This window comes from Chiloscyllium plagiosum, chromosome 4 (genome assembly GCF_004010195.1).
Source record: "Chiloscyllium plagiosum isolate BGI_BamShark_2017 chromosome 4, ASM401019v2, whole genome shotgun sequence".
NCBI classification, from domain to species: domain Eukaryota; kingdom Metazoa; phylum Chordata; class Chondrichthyes; order Orectolobiformes; family Hemiscylliidae; genus Chiloscyllium; species Chiloscyllium plagiosum.
In genome coordinates, this window is record NC_057713.1 from 78,850,123 (window position 1) to 78,863,281 (window position 13,159).

Sequence of the window (13,159 nt, forward strand, 5' to 3'; positions counted from 1 at the left end):
TTATTATTCATCCATAGCTCCCTTCTCTTACCAGATTTACCCCTTACTGTAACAGGAACATAATGCCTCTGAACACTTGTTATCATATTTTTGAAAGCCTCCTACCTGTCCGTTGTCCCTTTACCTATGAACAGTCTACGCCAATCAACTTTTGAACGTTCTTGTCTAATAGTGTCAAAATTTACCTTATTCCAATGAAGAACTTTAACTTTTAGGGAAGGCCTATCCTTTTCCATAACTATTTTAAAACTAATAGAATTATGATCTCCTACAAACACTTCAGCCACTTGTCCTGCCTTATTTTGCAAGAGAAGGTAAAGTTTTGCCCCTTCTCTCACAGATATATTTATATATTGATCAAGAAATTTATCTTGAACATACTTAATAAATTACTTTCCATTTGAGCCCTGAGCTCTATGGCAGTCCCAGTCAATGTTTGGAAAATTAAAATACTCTACTATTACAACTCTATTATTCTAATGCAAATCTGAAATCTCACTACATGTTTGCTTCTCAATTTCTCTCTGAATGTTGGGGTGTCTGTAGTACAATTCCATCAAGGTGATCATCCCTTTCTTACTTCTGAGTTCTATCCATCTAGTTACAGTGACAATCCCTCAGGAATATCTCTCAACGTACTGCCATGATGTTTTCCTTAATCAAAAAGACACTCCCCCTCCTGTCTTGCCTCTGTTTCTAGCCTTCCTATAACATCTAAAACTTGAAACATTGAGCTGATAATCCTGTCCTTTCCTCAGCCAATTTTCTGTCATGGCTATGACATCCCAGACCCACATTTCCATACATTCCCTGAGTTCATCAGCTTTACATGTAAGACCTCTTGTATTGAAATAAATGCAGTTTAATTTTTCAGAGTTACCTCGTTCTCTGACTTGCTCTTGCTTGTATTTTCTAATTAATTTCCTCTTTTTGATTCAGAACCAATCTCATCTGCCTTTCTATTTTCACTGTTACTTAGGAGACCCTCATATCCCTCCTTACTAATTTAAAGTTACATTTATGTTTGTACTTCACTGCTGGCTTTCACAGCTAGCAAATGTCAGTCTCACTCTTGTATGGGAGTGCCTATAGGTGCCCATTCTTCAGAAAGCTGGCTTAAGGTTCCAGCATCATTTGAGGAATGGTGTGGGTACTGGGGAATTAGGCATCCTGCAGAAGTCACTCCAAGGATTAATCTGTCCCAGAATTTCCAAAAGTCTTACAAAAAGTGAACAAGCTCTTCAGCAAGAATTATTACTAGCTGCGACAAAAACACACCCTTTGCTCAATGATGAATTCAAGCTCAGAAATATTGTGTCTCAACAGGTATATTTATACCCAGTATGATTGGAGCAAGAATTAACAGAGAGAGAGAGAACAGGATACTGTGACCAGCCATACTCTAAGCAAAAACTATGAGTGGATTTAATCAAAGGAGATTATCTTCAATTTTTAAATTTTTTGCTTACATAAAGTATTTACATTATCGCTTTTAAGATGAGTGTAGACGATACTTCAGTGCAGAATAATAAACACAAGACCATTTGAATGAGGAGGATTATTAGGCTAATTTTAGGTGATCCATCCAGAAAACTCCTATGATGCATTCATTGCAGGATCAAATAATTTTGTAAATGACTCCAAGCTTCTCATCTTTATCAATGTACTCAGATATCTTGATTACTTTCTGTGTGAAATAAATCCTCATGGTATTCGTCCCAAATTAGCTACTGAATTTATGAAGGAGAAATGGGATTATGCCATTTTCCATAAGATCATGGCTGATATGATTATAAACTTACACCTGTATTCCTGCCTACCCCTGATAACCTTCCAACCCCTTACTTAACAAGAACCTAACTACATCTGCTCTAAAAATATTCAAGGACTTTGCTTCCACCACTTTCTCAGGAAAAAAGTTCAAAAGATTCATAGTCCTCTGTGAAAGAGAAAATGTGTAATCTTTATTCTAAATGGTTCTTCCTAATTGTTAAATAGTGGATCTTAATTTTATGTCTTTTCATAAAAAAAGACATTCTTTCCATATCTAATCTGTCAAGACCTCTCAGGAACTTATAACTTTCAATGAAAAGTTTTCTCTTGTTAAACTCCAATGGATATAAACTTGTTCAGTCCAACTTTTCTTCATAAGACAAGTTGGCCATTAAAGTACAGACATTAAACTTAATCAAACCTCTATGAAAGACTAAAATTAGGTGACCAATACTGCACATGATACTCCAGATGCAGTTCCACCACTGCCTTATATAACTGAAGCATGACCTCCCTATTTTTCTATTTAATTCTCCTCACAATAAATTAGAACAATTTATTCACTTTCCTAATTGTTTTTTGTACCGGTATACTAACTTTTTGCAAGTCATATACAAGGACATCTAGATCTTCCTGAATCTCAGACCTATTTTAAAAATATCAATTTTTTATATTCTTCCTGCCAAAATGGACAATTTCATATTTTCCTGCATTACACTCAACTTGCCTCATTTTTATTCACTCACTTAAGCTATAAACATATTTTTATAACCTTTTTGTACCTTCTTCACAACTTACTTTCCTACCTGTTTTGGTGTTATCTACAAATTTGTAAACCTTACCTTCCATCTCTTCATATTATTTGTAAAATTTAGCCAATCTGGAAAAGAATACATTTACTCCTAATCTCTTTTAATCCTATCTCAGAATCATTCTATGAACTAAATTAAACTAAACTAAACTAAACTCAACTCAACTCAACTAAACTAAACTATTTTCTTCCCATCACTTTTATGAGCCTATTGCTGAAAAAAAGACATGTTGTCAAACTTTTAACTTGTACTCTTCAGGCCAGAGTTGCAAGAATGCAAGTTTCAAAGGGAACAACAACGTAATAGTTTGAATCTATGTCCATTCTGACCAATTCCACAATTTAATTTAAACTGATCTTTTTCACACCATTTAGAATTACCGTGAATGTCTGTATAAGATTATCTATCAAACACCTGTTCAACGGGGTGAAAAGCCAAACTAATCATTCAGTCGTCTAATTTATTTTTTATGGGGTGAGGGTGACACTGGCTCAATCAGTATTTATTGCCTATTTCTAATTGCACTTGACAAGGTGGTGGGGTGTTGTTTTCTTGAACTGCTACAGTTCTATTGCTTGACTCAGTAAAGTTGAAAACGTCATAGAATACCTACAGTGTGGAAACAAGCCATTTGGACCAACAATTCCACACTGACTCCCTGAAGAGTAAACCGGCCCTGATTAATGCACCTAACCTGCATATTCCTGAACACTATGGGCAATTTAACATACCAATTCACTCAGCCTGCACATTTTTCGACTGTGGGAAGAAACTGGGGCACCCAAAGGAACCCACGCAGACACGGGAGAACATGCAAACTCCACACAGTCACCCGACGTGGGAGTTGAGCCCAGATCCTTGGCACTGTGAGGCAGCAGTGCTAACCACCGACCATCGTGCCACCCCAAATCTTGGCAACGAAAGATTAACATAATCAAGAAAAGCTATTGCAGTAAACTTGGATTAAGAAAGCTACTGTAATATTTATTGTAAAAGAAATGTTCTGAGAACCACAATGGCTAGAAAGTCCCTTCACAGATTTTCAAAACATTGTCAATTGGCTGCACATGTAATTAGTCACTGTGAGAGGTGAAAGCAGTACCTAAGCCAATGATAAAAATATATTGTTCTGGCGTCTTTCTGTCAAAGGAGCAGAGAACCAAGCCCTAATGCTACTAGCATTGTAAATCTTAAAAAGCAATTAACATCATGACCTAGTCATATTTCTAAGACAAGGTGATCAAATTTTCAATTCTGGCACAATTGGTAGAAAATACCACAAAATTGCACTGATATTGAAAAGTGTTTTCTTCTCATGATTTTCTCCTCATAAATTGCAAATGGAAAATCTAGTCTGCATTCTGAAACATATTATTTTATTCAATAGTTTCAAACATTTTCCTTTATATATTTAAAATTGCAACTTGGTGAAGTTGATTAGTAAATCTTAAAGTAGATTTATCGCAAAAGATGCCTTTATAATCATAGCATCAATCCACCACCTTCCCGTAACCGGATTTAAAATAACTGAATTTTTTTTCCAAGAATCCTTCTCTGGTCATATGGAAATACATTAATCAGTGTTCTAGAGCAGAAGCTTAAAGGGCTCTGACCAATGTGGGCTATGGTGAGAATCTGGGAGAAATCCAGTGAGGATCTTCTTGATGTCAGAACAAATAGTTGCATTCTCCAATGCAGTTCCAAGCATCAAGGTGAGATTCTCACTAGGGAGTGGCAATTTATGGTTATTATTGCTTGTTACAATCTTCATTAACTGAAAATCTCATTTCATTAAAATGCAGTTTTCTATCATACTACAGGACAGATATAAGCTAAATGTTGAGAAATCCAGATATAAAGTCTGATTAGGCATTTGGTGACTCCAGCTTGTTTTTCGTTCTTCCAACAGCCATCTTGGACACCCAACATGATTGTATCAGGGCACACCATCATGGCACATATCTGATGGACATGCATAATACTACTAGACTTCAGTACTGGCATCGATCTTTGCAATGCTGCTAATTGGACCACGGAGCATGTTAGGGCTGTTTGCTTGGGCTGTTAGCACTCGCTCACTTACCAGCCCTTATCTGGATGCTCACAATATCCCTGTCATGCCTTTTTTGTGCTTTGTCTCCTCAGCCAGAGCTTACATTGGGGAGACAAAATGTAGACTGGGAGGCTGCTTTGCAGAACCCTGACATTCTGTCTGTTACAAACGACCCAAGCTTCCAGTTACTTGCCACTTCAATATACTGCGGTAGTTGCCATGACAACATGTCTGTCTCAGGCCTATTGTAGTGCTCCAGTGAAGTTGAATGCAAACTGGACAAACATGACCTCATCTTCTACTTAAGGACCTTATAGCCTTCATGACTCAACATTGAGTTTAGTGATTTTAGAGCATGATCACGTCAGTGCAAGTCTATTACCTACCCCTATTAGATCCAGTCATGAAATGGGCCACTTTGAGTACAACTGATCCCTCTTCAATTACTCGCCATCCCTATTATCACCTATTTATCTTCTTTTTTTCCCCATCCTAACATCAACAATCCCCATGTCTGCCCACCCTTTATCTTTCTCTCTCTCTATCTCTCTGGGCTCCCTCTCTACCTTTTCACTCACTCCTTCTCCCAGCCTTGTCATCAACCTAAATGCCATCTTTTCCTAGTTGCTACCAGTACTGAGGAAGGTTCACTGGACTTAAAATGTTCGCTCCATTTCTCTCTCTACAGATACTACCAAACCTGCTGAGTTTCTCCAGCAATTTTTGGAGATTTCTTTTTGTTTCAGATCCAGCATTTGTTCTTTGTTTTATCTTAAAAGTTCATGGTACTGCTGTATTGGCTTGCTGTTTCGTACAAACATTGATAAGAGCCAGCAGTCAATGAATTGGGCATGTTGCTATATGGCACATTACCATGTCAATCTTACACTGCTCCATACCCCAACTGCAAGGATGACAAACACACTGAATGCACTGCAAGCAACCAGTCTTTTCTCAAAGTCTTAAAGTCATAGAGTCATGCAGCATCGAAACAGATCATTCAGTCCGACCAGTTCATGCTAAACATAATTCCAAACAAAACTAGTTCCATGTGCATGTTCCTGACCCATATTTCTCCAAACCTTTTCCATTCATGTATCTATGCAAATGTCTTTTAAACATTGTAATTGTATTCAAATCCACAACTTTCTGAGGAAGTTCATTCCACACGTGAACACAACATGTATAAACAATTTGTCTCTGATGTCTTTTTTAAATCTCTCTCCTCTCACCTTAAAATGTGCCCCCTAGTCTTGAAATCCCCTATCCTGGGGAAAAGACAACTACCATTAACTCTATCTATACCTCTAATTATTTTATAAACTTGTATCAGATCGCCTCTCAACCTCCTACGCTCCAGTGAAAGAAGTCCCAGCCTATCCAACTTCCATTATAATTCAAATCTTCCATACCCAGCAAAATCTGGTATATCTCTTTTGAACCCTGTTCAGCTTGATAATATCCTTCCTATAACTGGATGACCAGAACTGGACACAATATTCCAGAAGAGACCTCACCAATGTCCTGTACAACCACAACTTGACTTCCCAACTTCTATCTCAAAAGACTGAGCAATGAAGGCAAGCATGCCAAATGTCGTTTTAACCAGGAGAAAGTGAGGACTGCAGATGCTGGAGATCAGAGCTGAAAATGTGTTACTGGAAAAGTGCAGCAGGTCAGGCAGCATCCAAGGAGCAGGAGAATCGATGTTTCGGGCATGAGGGCTCATGCCTGAAATATCGATTCTCCTGCTCCTTGGATGATGCTTGACCTGCTGCGCTTTTCGAGCAACACATTTTCAGCCATTTTAACCACCCTGTCTACATGACACAAAGTTCAAAGAATCATGTACCTGCACTCCTGAGTCCCTCTATTCTACAACACTACCCAAAGCCCTACCAAGAGTTGTATAAGCCCTACCTTTGTTTGTCGTACAAAAATGCAATACCTTGCATCTATCCAGATTGAGCTCCATTTGCCATTTTCCAGGCCATCGACCCATTTGATCACAATCCCTTTGTAATCTTAGAAAACCTTCTTCGCTGTCTACAATGCCACCAATTTTGATGTCATCCACAAACTCACTAACCATGCCTTCGATAGTCTCATCCAAATCATTTTTATAAATGACAAACAAAAGAGGACCCAGAACAACTCCCTGTGGAACACTGCTGGTAACAGGCCTCCAGTCTGAGAAGCAACCTTCTATCATTATTCTCTGTCTCCTGCGTTAAGCCAATTCTGTATCCAATTGGCAAGCTCATCCTGAATCCCATGTGACCTAAGTTTTCTAATCAGGGAAATCTTCCTCACTGCTGTCCAAGATGCACCTGTGCAAAAATAGGTCCAGTGCAGTGAGGTAAGGACAGCTTCTGATATCAGATCAGGGGCTTGGGCATACTCAGGCACAAATGGTTCGTGGATCTACAACTCTTCAGTCCAGGAAAAGGGTCATAGTCAGTCCTGTGGATCCAATGGAATCAGTCCAAGGAGTCATGGGAACATAGCTGAGAAGTTGGACACATTTCGGTCAAAGGTCTGTATCACATGTCATTCGGTGCCGTCCGTCTAGTTTGCTGATGGGGGTGGTAAGTCTGGGGATCAAGTGTGAGTCTCGGTGGGAGGAACAGAGATAGAGTGAATGTGAGGAGGCAGTGGGATGATGGGACTTACCCTGGCAGAGTGGAGAAGGTCATTGAACGTCTTCCTGCAGTGCAAACTATGAACACTGCAATGACCTGGATAGCAGTCTTAGTCCAGACTAGAAGGGACTGATATCATGGGGGAACAGAATGGCCCCTAAGATGTTGAGGTCCGTGTCAGAAAATCACAGTTTCCCCTTAACTGCCTGCTCTCTGGGAGGGTGTGAAGCCATGGAGGACTTCGGAAAGCTGGTGCTTAACCTGGTGTGAAATAACATTTTAAAGATGGCACCTGCACCAGAGTATTCTGGGATTTCCAGCTAGTTAAGAGTTCTTCTGGCGATGATAAGTGGGAGTATTGGACTATCATCAGACATGGGTGGTGCCATGGGGTGAGGAGGTAAATAGTTAATGAGAAGGGTTTAGAATGACAGCTTGAGAAAAACCATCAGGCTTCACAGAGAGAGATTCTCCAAGAAATTCAACTCGACTAGCTGAGCCAAAATATGTAAGATTCAGCCCTGACAAATTTTTAAAAATTCAGAACATACTCTACTCATGTCCTTGTGCCTGAAAAACACAACTTAGTCATTGAAGGACCCTTGAAGCCCTGCAAATGTGCAAAATTAGTGAAAAATCCTTGAGGTGAATAATTCTTCCTGGAAGCATGACTACCTTTTAGTGGGAAGGTAACACCTATTCCGACAAGTCCTGATGAACCTATCCCAACAGTCTTCCTTCATGTGAATCCAAGGAAAGTGATGGAACTAGATGGACTACCAGGCTGTGTGCTCAGAACATGCGCAGATCAACTGGCAGAGGTCTTCTCGGCCATCTTCAACCTCTCCCTGCAGCAGGCCACTGTCCCTGCCTGTTTCAAGAGAGCCAACATCATCCCTGTGCCTAAGAAGGCTCATGCAGCATGTCTCAATGACTACCGCCCAGTCGCCCTAACTTTGGTGTTTATGAAATGCTTTGAAAAGCTGTTCATGGTATTAATCAACTCCACCCTCCCTATGACTGTTGACCCACTCCAATTCACCAATTGGACCAACAGATCCACATTAGATGCCATATCACTTGCCTTTCACTCCTCTCTAGACCATCTTGACACCAAGGACAGCTACATAAGAATCCTACTCATTGACTACAGTTCAGCATTCAACATTATTCGCCCCTCAAGACTGATTAAATTTAGCTATCTCAGACTAAGCCCCACTCTCTGCAACTGGATCCTCAGTTTTCTGACCTACAGGTGACAATCAGTGAATATTGTGGACAATATTTCATCCTCAATAACACTCGACACTGGAGCTCCCCAGGGGTGAGTACTCAATCCCCTACTATACTCACTGTATACCCATGACTGTGTTGCTAAATACCAGATGAATGTCATTTACAAGTTTGCTGATGACACCACCATAGTCAGTCAAATCTCAAATGGTGACGAAACAGACTACGGCCAGGAGGTGGAAGACCTGGAAAAATTATGCACTGAGAACAACCTAGCTCTCGATGCCAGCAAAACCAAGGAATTCATTATTGACTTCTGCAGGATGTTACTCATGCCCCCCTAGACATTAAGGGCACAGAGGTGGAACAAGTGGTGATTGTCAAGCTCCTGGGAGCTTGACACAACAAGCTTTCTTGGACTCTTCATGTGGACACACTGTTTACAAAGGCCCAACAACGTCTCTTCTTCCTCAGGCAGCTGAGGAAATTTGGCATGATGGCGAATACCCTTGCCAATCTTTATAGGTGCGCCATCAAGAGTATTCTGTCTGGATGTATCACTACCTGGAATGGCAACTGTACCATTCAAGATTGGAGACGGTTATAGAGAGTGGTGAACTCAGCCCGGACAATCACAAAGGCCAACCTCCCAGCTGTAGAATCCATCTACCAGGGCCGCTGTCAAGGAAAGGCCGCCAGCATTCTCAAAGATCCATCCCACCGTGGCAATGTTTTTCTACAACCTCTACCATCGAGCTGAAGGTACGGAAGCCTGAACACATGCACCAGCCAGTTTTGTAACAGTTTCTACCCTACCATTGTTAGAATACTGAATGGACTCATAAACTCTTAACATTCGCCTGTACCTGTGTTTTTGTTTTAGCTGCTGTTTACCTATTATTTACTTATCTATGCTATATAACTATGTGATCTGCCTGTATTGTCCGCAAGACAAAGCTTTTCACTGTGCTTCTGTATATGTGACAATAAAATCAATTCAATTCAATTCAATTTATGTTGTGCTGAACACAGTTTTTGGTTCAAACTTTGATGAGCTTTTGCCACAGAGCAGAAAGTCCAGATAATTACCTGCTAGAATCAACCAGGAGGTTTGATCTTCACTGAGAAAGAAGCTTTTGACAACAAAATTCTCAGTTACAGTATTACTGTGCTAAAGGTCATCACTTAATTACCACTCAATAGACATCAAGCAACTTCATGGAATGATCTTTGTATTTCAACAGATAATAGTTGCTCCAATTTTGTCAACAGGTTGACAAGACATTGCCGGGCTACTTAGCTAATTAGCCAGTGTTTTGTTGATTTTCATCCAGACATGAAGTGAATCTCAGAATCAGACACACACACACAACAAAACAGAGGCAAATGCAACAGTTAGCGAATAGGGATATAAATAGAGAGATCAAAAGACAAAATCCTGGATGGCAAATCAAGAAACAGCAAGATAGAGACAGACAGACTGACAGAAAAAAAGATCTTCACAGAAAGGTACAAGCAACAAAGATTATCAACACGAACCCCTGAGGAATAAATCTGTCTATTATCACAAGTAGACGTGTTTTTCTCAAAAAAAAATTGCATTTCATATAAAATATAAAAAACACAGCATTTCATGGTTAACTTGAAAATGGAGCCAACAGTCTTGTGTGCAGCCTTCAACTTGACATGAGAGCAAAAACTAGTGATGCTGGATTACCTTCTAGTTATGCACCTCATATTGAAGTCAATCGGAATCACAATGTGGCCCAATGTACATGGGCAGCTGATCAATAATGTCTGGTTCATCAGAACTGCAAGTTAAAACAACCATAAAATCGAAGAGAAGCAACTTATGCAGAGACAAGACTTAAAATCAAAGCTTTATGGTGTGCTGCATAATTGCACAAAATATAGTTTATGACTATATTCCAATTTTGAGGATGTAGGGATTGTTTACCCCATCCATGACAATAAGAGAACCAATTAATTGATTTGCTGAAACAATTGAAATGTTGGAAACATAGTTTGGCAAATTGGGGCAGCACAGTGGTTAGCACTGCTGCCTCACAGTGCCAGAGACCTGGGTTCAATACCCACCTCAGCTGACTCTCTGTGTGGAGTTTGCACATTGTCTGCATGGGTTTCCTCCGGGTGCTCCGGTTTCCTCCCATATTCCAAAAATGTGCAGGTGAGGTGCATTGGCCATGCAAAATTGCCTGTAGTGTTAGGTTGTGGGGGAATGGGTCTGGGTGGGTTGTGCTTCAGTGGGTTGGTGTGAACTTGTTGGGCCAATCTAATCCAAAGTAAAGAATCTAATCCAAATCGGTCACCAGATTTCTTTATCGTTATTTTAATTATTGCCTTGTAATAAAAAATTTAGCATACTATTTCACAGAATGTTTCTTGCTTTACAATTGAGACCATTCCACTATATTTTAGAGTTCATGCATTTCAATATCACATAGTTTCCTAGAGCTTGCAGATTTCTTGATTTGATAATCTGCATCATTATTAATGCACAATACGTCATTCAACATTGTTCCCAGTTGGGTCCAGCAAAACAATGGATACTCTGCTATTGCAGTTGGGCAGGGTGGGCACAGATTGAAGAAGATACAGGAAAGGCTGGACATGAGTTAATCAAAGACCAGTCCTATTCTATTGAAATCTGAGCAAATGTGCAGTTCAATGATATACTATGCTTTCATTTTTGCAGTCGAAGGCAATATTTAAACATGACACAGTCCAACAATCTGTTAATTGTTCTCTGATTTGCTATATAGCATAAGATAATCTTATGAAGTAAAAGGAGTTCACTATACATTTCGTTCATGTTTATATCTAACATTGTTGTTAGTTTTGTTACAATACAAAAGCCACATGATATTCACTGGTGGGGAGAGGAGTCATTTCATGAGGAACTCGCCTCTAAATCTCTAATGAATTTGGAGGGATGTGCCTCATTTAACTCGAATTAATTACTTTTCCAAAGGACTGATGGCTTGGCGAGATTTCAGTCAGTTTTCTGATGGTCTGCTCGTGCAAAAGCCAAGGCCGGAAAGCACTAATTAAAGAAAGCGCACAGCAGACATGAAAACTGGGAACAAATGAGTAAGGCTGCAAATAAAAGACAAGGCACAGGCGTGGTGCTATTGCTCCTGTTCCTGATTAGCGGTAATTCAAATAACACTATTTCGCTTCATGCCGAGGTGCTCAGGAGCAGCTTGAGCTCACCACATAAGTGCGGAGCCTCCGCTGGGAGCATCAAAACCTATCGCTTCTTCCTCATTTTAATTCAGCCAAGGATGTTAACACAGCCTAAGAAAAGCAGACTGGTGTGTTGTATGTATGGTTTATAATTTGGCAGAATAAAAGACAAATTTGAAGGAAATAGAAAAGAGCACCAATGAAGCACTAAATTCTCTGATGACTGTGATGCAGTAAGCCTGTCATCGCTGAACAGTAATTAACTGGAGAAGTTTCAGAGCTGCAAACTATGCAAACTAGCTATGTGCTTTGGCTGACAGTCTCTGGTCTAATATGAAAAAGTATATTCTGATCACTTACAGCAACTTAATTTCGATAGCCATTCGTTCAGCTCTTTCCCAACAGTAATTGAATCATTATAAATAAATCCCAATTCCTTATCTTTTGCATAACCTTAAACAAACACATTTGTTGGGGATTGCTTTTGCACTGATCGGAGCAAAAAGCAAAACAGGGAGAGTAAAAACTGCACATAAATCTTTGCTGTTGAAACCTCACATGATTTGTCTATACACTTCTTAATTTGTGCTGTAATGAACCGTGAATTAGTTCCGTGTGCTTTGAAATTATACAGCTGTACATTCTCCTTCGTTGAGGGAGGAATCAATACCAGATTCCATCTGAGTCACCATCTTACATTGTCAAGTGTTGAACTTCTTGAATTGCAAATTAGTTTTAACAACATAACACCAATACAAGGTGGCACAGTGAGTTAGTATATTGACCATTTGTTACCAAAGTTGGGCTGGCTTCAATCCTACCCAAAGTCAATAAACAAAAGTTGTCTATCTACCTTTTTATGAAAATATTCCTAACTGAAATACTTTTTACCAGCTCAACCCTGTTTCAGGTATCTGGAGAGCATACCCCTGCTCTTGATTTTAATTGGTACTGAGTTGCCAATTTTAAGCAGATATCATTTGTTGAGTGCGTGACCTGATTAGGTTAGAGTAACAGGGATCAAATTCATACTGGAGTAATGCTGATGGTTTTCTTCAGTTATAGATTCTGATCATGTTGCTGGGAGCTATTAAAGTAACCTTTATTCTGCATCTCACTAACTGGGAGTGTTTGATGCTGCCAATATTTAAAGTGATCTGTCCCCCAGCACTTCCACCCATTGATTTGAACAACAATAAATAATTTAAAAGAATAAAATGGAGCACAACAGTTGAGCCAATCATATTTACAAAGGAAAGCAGGACATTACATAATGTCTGAAAAAATAAGCAACAGTGTGTGTTCTAATTCTGGGCACAAAACTGTTGCTAAGTGCTGTTGGAGAAAATTTGTAACAAATTGCTTCAATTTCCAGTGTACCATTAAATGGTTATACTCTTTTGTTTTACAGGGCAATTCATATGCTGATATAACCTTAC